Here is a 7,806-nt window from a genome sequence, read left to right as displayed (position 1 = left end):
TCTATTCACAGATGATGTAAACTCAAACTAAACCAAGGAGGTTAAAACTTGGGTCAGATCGAGTGATTTAGACCAGGAGAAAGCGAGGAGGGATTCCCAAGGATGGAACAAAGGAGGTGGGACTGTTAAAATGAAGACACACGGGTTTGATTGACCTCTGTCTCACAGCAAGGTGGGAGCTCTGCCCAAAGCCAGGCCCAAAGCTGCACCCTCACCCTTCCCTACCAGTCCGGACTTAAAATGAGATTAGGGGCAGACAGATGAAGGCGACTTAGGAGGAACACGTGTGGTGCAGCTTTGTAATCCCTCACGCAACACCAAGAAATCCTCGCTTGACTCCAACTCCTCTTCCTGCACAGACAATGAGGAGCGGAAGAAAGGCAGCCAGGTTGGCCAAGCTGCTCCAGGAGAAAAAAAAACCCAGCAGGATGAGAGTTATGAAAACATATTAGAGCTGGGGGAGTCAGGTTTTGGCCATCTTAACACTTAGATAAAGAAACATAGAAAAAATTAAGTATTATTATTAGAAATGTGAATATTATGGTAAAACTAAAGCATGTAGTGAGTATAAAGCTGCTAAACAGTATATAAATATAAATATAAATATAAATATAAATATAAATATAAATATAAATATATCTTAGCCTTAAACACACCCATAAACAGAAATATAAATATCAATGTGTGTAATATATATACAGTATATATAAAGCACAGTATGTGTATATAAAACACTGTATATGACCAGAAAATTATATGGACATATAACATTATATGTACATATAAAATACTATTTATAAACAGTATAAAATACTATTTATAAACAGCATATATATAACACTATATATATATTCAAAATACAGTATAAATACATATATATATATATACACAGTGCAATTTAAGAGTCACCAGCTTACAACAAAATACCTCTGAGTAAATATTATTAGAAGGATAATATTACCCTAAGTGACTTTTTTTAAAAAAAATACGCATTTTAATTTTAATTTTAATACAGACATGCATTGAAGAAAAGCAAAACCAAAGCAGCCCCTGCCCTGTGCTCAGGCACTGTTTGTGCATCCCTGTGGCTCTCCAACACACAGCTGCTCTGATGGCTTAAAATATGTCACCATCCCTCCTCAGCCAAAAATAATAATTAGTAAATAATGTTCTCTGTGGATATTAGACACAGGTCTGGCCCAGGGGAGGGGTGGGTTCCCTCTACTCTGGGTTTGTGAGCTCAGACTCCAACAGAAGATCCCAGGGCAAGACCAGGTGTCCAGACCCTCCAAACTCCTCAAATTCCTTCCAGCCACTTCAGTCCCAGAGGGAATTGTGCACACCTCCATCCTCAGGGAATTTCCAGATAAGACTCTCTCTGTTTCCAAGTTTTTCTCTGCAAACACCAAGGAGTTGACCCAGGGATTTTCTGAAACATTTGCAGCACCCCGAGGGGGTGAGATGCTCAGTTCTCCACGACTTTCAATCACTGTTTGCACCAAATTCTTGTTAAATCCTTTTTAAACTCCTTACAAATTCCCCTCCTGAGTCATACACAGTGAACCACACCATGGCCAGACCACTACAGGCCTTTGCAAGGTATTCCTGACAGAATGAGCAGGATTTTATATTTGGTAGAGGGAGAAAACAACAACAACAAAGAAAAAAAAATGCATGAGAACACACCAGAGGAAGTGCAGTGGGATGGCTCATCGCTCTAAAAACACGACAGAAATGGAATAAAATAATTATGATTAAAGCAAACCCGTGGTATGTGAAAAAAAAATCCATCAAAACTGGCAGGAGGAGTCTGGACAACATTATCAAGCTGAGTTAAACATCTGTGAAACTCCAGATTCACAGATTTGAAAGCGAGAAAAGCAAAACTGCTTTTTCTGAGCCAAAGATTTATAATTTATGGGCGCAACAACCCATCCATGATTTGTTAATTCCTGTGTGTCACTCGTGTCCTGTGTGGCTCCAGGCTCAGCCATTCCATCAGAGACATCAATATATTCCATGCTTCTGACCACACACATGAGCACAAGCTGGAGGGGGAGGAAGAAATAGAGAAGAAATCAACTCTCAGACTATATTCTATATTTTTTCTTGGTAATGAGTCTTTGAAGAATGATCAGACATAAAGAACAAAAGGGGAAAAGACACTTGAATGTGTTTTTTTCCTTGGGCTTTCTGGGGTTTCTTGTATCCACACCAGAGGTTTGTCTTCCCTTTATAAAGTTATTTATTCAAAGCACCTAAAAGTATTTTCTCCAGTGCATTCCATATTTAATGGAATTAAATTAATGGTTGGACATTTCACAGGAGTTATAAGAAAAGTCCTGTAATAACTTTTATTTTAAAAGGGTTCTGTTTAAGTAAACAAACAAACTATACTGCAAGTTATTAACTAATATAAATTGTCTGGGTTTGGGTTTCCCTTCCTGCTCCACTTCAGGCTCCTACATTTGAAATTCTATTGTCTTGCTTCAGTTTAGCATTAGTGATTCTGGTAGACACAAAAGCAACTCATTGAAAAACGAGTTCATGAAAAAAGAGTTATACTATAAATTCCAAAACAAATACTGAAAGTTTGAAAATATGTTTATTTAACTACTTTTATTTAAGTTTATATACAAGAATAACCCTCAGCTTGTGCAATCCTTAATTTTGACTTTTGAAATAACTTGACATACTGATAGCACATAATCATTTCCTTAGTGACACCTTATTTTGTACCTACCATAAAATCAGTATTTTGCACACATTGCAAATCTATTTTAGAGACATTTGCATTAAATTCCATTTGAAGCAGCACTCTGAAAATGGGGAGAAAGAGAGGAAAGAATGAGGTTTTCCCAGTCCAAGGCTAATGCTGTCTGCTTAATCAGCTTCTTCCAAAGAGATTATGCAAACCTGTCTAGGAGAAAAAAATAACCTTAAGTGTAATTACCATAAAAATATCTTATTACCAAACAGAATAAAGTGCTCACTGCTGCCCTCTCCAACATATGATTAGGAAAAATTTGCACTCTAAAGTTTAGGATTTATTAGCTTAACCTTTTTTTTATTGCAGGTTTCATTTCAACTTCAAAACATTCAAATAACCATTTATATTGGAACTGTGTTTTGAAGCTCTTTTCTCTTCTCATGGGCCCAAATGATTACAAGACTTCTGTCTCCCATATTTGCCTGTTTTTGATACAAAAACATCACCCCTGAACATTCACTTGTTTTTGTTGAGATAGGAACTGATCTGAGAAGAATTCTCTCTTTTAAACCCCTGGCACAGCACTGAGCTACTTAAACCCAGCAGTGATTAACTGGAATTATGGAAGAGATAAAACACTGACTATCACATCAGCTTTATTGTACACAAAGCTTGAGAAGTGCAACAGACTTATTGGCACTTTCAAACAAATTTAAAGTAGTGGAATAAATATTTGCATTGCAGAATTTATTTTGCCAGGGTTGCTGCTTCATTTTTTCTACTCCAAGCTTGCAGATCTGTGTGTTAATGTTTGTGTTTAGGTTATTAAATATCAAAACTAGCAAACACTTTAACATGAGCTTTTCCTGACCTCCTAATCCATCAAACCCCAAACCCTCAGTAGTGGGAGATGAACTCTCTGGTTCACTGGGCATTCCCTCTCTGCAATGATATAAATGGAAGCTTTAAAGAAGCATTTTCCATCTGTGGTCACAGCAAAAAATTGAATTGAGAACTACTAAAATAATGAATGATGGAGTTGCCATAAAACAGAATTTATATGCAGTCTGTGTAGAAGGAGAAAAGGGGTATAAAAGCCTTTTTAGTTCAAAGAAATAAGCACACACAAAGAATATTTGTTTGCATGGAAAACACTGAAATTACTGGAAATTACTGAAAATTACAGCAGTGGGAAGATCATTAATGCACATGGCACTTATTTCACCTGGGGGTTCTGATTCAAGCAGCACATTGATGACAAATACCAGGTATTGGGTATAATCATAATAAATGCTGACTGAAATATGAAATCGATAATTTTTAGGTCCTTTTTTTAATCATAAAATCACAGGATGGTTTGGGTAGCAAGGGACCTTCAAGCCCATTTTGTTCCAACACCTTCCACTGGGTCTGGTTGCTCCAAGACTGGCATTGAGCCTCAACTTCAATGTGCTTCACCACCCTCAGAGCCAAAAATTTCTCCCTCATATCCCATCTGAACCTCTCCTTTCTCACTTTGAAGCCATTTCTCCTTGTCCTGACTTCTTAAAATCCCCACCCCAGCCCTTTTGGAGACCCTTTGGACACTTGAAAGCCACAATAGGTTCACCCTGGGGCCATTTTGCTGCTTGGAAGGATTTTTGCTGCCCAAGCCAAAAAATTTCTCCCTCATATCCCATCTGAACCTCTCCTCTCCCAGTTGGAAGCCATTTCTTCTCATCCTGACTCCTCAAAATCTCCACCCCAGCCCTTCTGGAGGCCCTTTGGACACTTGAAAGCCACAATAGGTTCACTCCAAAACCGTTTTGCTGTTTGGAAGGACTCTACTACCCAAGCCAAAAATTTCTCCCTCATATCCCATCTGAACCTCTCCTCTCTCACTTTGAAGCCATTTCTCTTTGTCCTGACTCCTCAAAATCCCCTTTGGACACTTGAAGACCACAAAGTTCACCCCAAAGCCATTTTGCTGCTCGGATGGATGGGAGAATCCCTCTCTGGATGGATCCAGCTGTGACCTGGGCACAGGAGAGGCCAGAGATGCCAATAAAGATTTATTCCTGCCAAAACCAATTAGGCCTGGCTGTGCAGCAAAGGCCCTGATTAGTGACATCAATTAATTCCTCACTCACTCCATCAGCACCAGGAAATACATTCCAGCAGCTGATGAGGGCGAAAAAAAAAACCCACTGAGAGCTCAGGCACAAAAATGCTGGAGAAGGGAATTCACATTATTTGGCTGAACACAGAATTCAAGATCTTGCTCGTCCAGGAAGCTGCTGAAGAATTTAATTTCAAATAGATGAATAAGCTCAGCGTGTTCAGGCCTGCTGGAGGCACCTTCAGGCATTTATTATACTTGCCTTTCCCTCTAGATCAACTTTAAATACCCCTAAAATGTACAGAAAAAAACATTTTCTACCAAATACCCAGTTAATCTAAGGAGGAAACTGCAATGCTTAGTTGGCATTAAAGGCATTTAAAAAGTGCAATTTTTTTTGTTTTGGCTGGAAATTATCTTTCTCATTTTAACATATGAATATATGAACTTTCTCATTGGAACACTGGCTGAAATAATGTCTCTTAAAAAGTTATCAGAGTGGTGACACTTGTGCTTGTGTTTCCTCCAAGCATCTCTTGCCACACAGCCACAGGAAGCACAGCCCGGTGTTTGTCAGCTGCAAGGAACATTTTTGCACTTAATTATTTCAAATTTAGGTTATGAGCAATGCCAGCTGATGGATTCCAGTGGAGAAATATCTTTAAAATCTGACATCTCAGTGCTGAAGAGCCTTGGAGTGTCTGGGTCAGTGTTTTGTTCCTCTGAACTTGCGCTCAGGTCTCTGTGCACATTTAATTTTAAGGGTTAGAGTGAACCCTCTGTTCTCCTGACTTATGAACCTGTGCAGACATCAAAGCAGGCAGCAGGTTTAATTAGACACTTAATTATAGATCAGGATGGTAAGGAATGCATTTGGGAAATAAAAACACGATTTTCAACCCCAGTTAAATGCCAGTGAACAGAGTAACACTGGCACAACATTGGTGCACTGTGCCCTTCACATCACTCATAAAAAACAAAGTTTGGGTTGGAGTTTTGGGTTTGGTGTTTGGTTGGTTTTTGGTGTTTTGGGTTTTTTTTACCAAAATAGATTCTAAATATTTTTAGCTTTCAGGTCTGGCACATGTAGTTCTCTGGGCAGCTTCTACCAGGGACTCACCACCCTCACAGGGAAGAATTTCTTCCTCATATCTAATTTAAACCCAGTTGTTATTCCTCTCCTCTGATTTATCCCGTCATTCCACAGGAAAAGAAGGACTGAAGGTGTTTGGAACTCTTCCCTCCTGTCTGTGTTATCTCTCTTTCATAAAGTAAATTTAATTATGTGCTTTCTCTATTGCTGTTTGTAAATTCCCTGCCTGTTTTTATTTCTTGCTACAGATTGCTTTCATATGCAGCCTCATTAACATGGTTTACGCCCTCCTCAAGAATAATTAAATTATTATTAAATAAAACAGGCCTTTGTTATATAAGGTCCCAAGTCAGTTTTCAAAATAATGGCTGGGAATCATCCAACTGCAATTATGCTCTACCTACCTAAATTCTCTTTGTAGTTTTTAATTAAAATACATTATCCAGGATGATTTCACCTCCTATTTTTGAGTTCTTGTACAGCACTGGTGAAGGGGAAAAAAATCATCTCTATAAAGGAATTGCTCAATTTTGTGGACTTGAATAGGGAGAATAAATAGTTCTGGGTTATCCTAGCATGCAATGAGAGATTTCAGTAATCTCTAAAATTATCTTTAAAGCAAGACCTATGGTGTTAGAGGGAAAAATTGGGAAATTTGGAGTACTTTATCACTGAGAAGTGTTCTTCCTGCAAGTGAAAAACGTTAAGGGAATGCAAGTCAGAGATAGATGAATGCCCTTGAACAATGACAAATAAAATAGAAACACGAGGTGAACACTCAAGATTTGCCACAATAATTCAGCAGCTGAGAAATGCCAAAGGAAATAAGAATCTGAGGAGAAGGAGAGAACATTTCCAGAACTATTAGGCAGATTTATTAATAAATGAGGCTGACAAACCAGCTAAAGAGGGGGGAAGCATTGGTAATGCAGTGTATTTTTGGCAGACATTTAACACTGTGGAGTTTTCATGGGAATAAAATTCTTTTTTTTATTTAAGGTTCTTTGCAATCTCAGAAGATTTCTAAGCAAGTCCAGGTAATTATACTTGTGCACCAAAAATCAGAGAGACTGTTTAATCTGCTTTATTAGTTATCAGCACTGATGATTTTGCTCTTTGTTGTTGTTGTTTTTTGAAGGTATTCAGTGAATCAGCATCCAGTCCTTGCAAGAATTTCAAGCCACAATCCAAAAAGGAAACCCTTGTATTAATAAATTCCTTACTCAAATTCCAGCACAGAACTTTGTCCTGCAGGATATTGAGGAGTCCCCAGGAATTCTGTGGAATCAAAATGAGTTATAGAAGACATTTTCCAACAAAAACACCCTACTTCTCTTCTCCTGAGAGTTGTTTTTCCCCCTGAGAAACAGAGAGGTACTCCCAGGAATTTCTGAATCAAATATCAAAAGCATCAAGATGGAATTACTGCAGTAAAACTCACTTCAGCCCCGGCAGCTGCTTCAGTTTTAGTCGATAAGGCAGAGAACAGCAATTTTCACATTCATTTCAAAACTTGATTCTCCAAAGTGCAGCCAGAAATCCTTCAGAAGCACAATCTGGTGTGTAAGAGTGATCCAAGGTTCTGTTTATACTTTGAAACTAATTTTTTTTTTTTTTTTTTTTTTTTTTTCATTTTTTCACTTTGTTTTTCAAACTGACTTTTCGAATTTGTAAGTTTTTTAAAGTCACAGCCTGACACACAGCTGTGATCTGTGCAACTCCCAAGTCCCACTAATGTAATTAATACCAATTTAATTTCATCACACCCCAAGACGTTTTCCCAATCTGAAAGTTAAATCCCATTGAACACTTTTAATGTGATGGTTTTACCCCCAGAACCCAAACCACTGCAGAGTCTTTCCATCAATCACCAAAAAATGAAGCTGCACACACACATTTGCACAA

This window comes from Zosterops lateralis (genome assembly GCF_965231275.1).
Source record: "Zosterops lateralis genome assembly, chromosome: 19".
NCBI classification, from domain to species: domain Eukaryota; kingdom Metazoa; phylum Chordata; class Aves; order Passeriformes; family Zosteropidae; genus Zosterops; species Zosterops lateralis.
Note: the sequence above shows the minus strand (reverse complement) of the source record.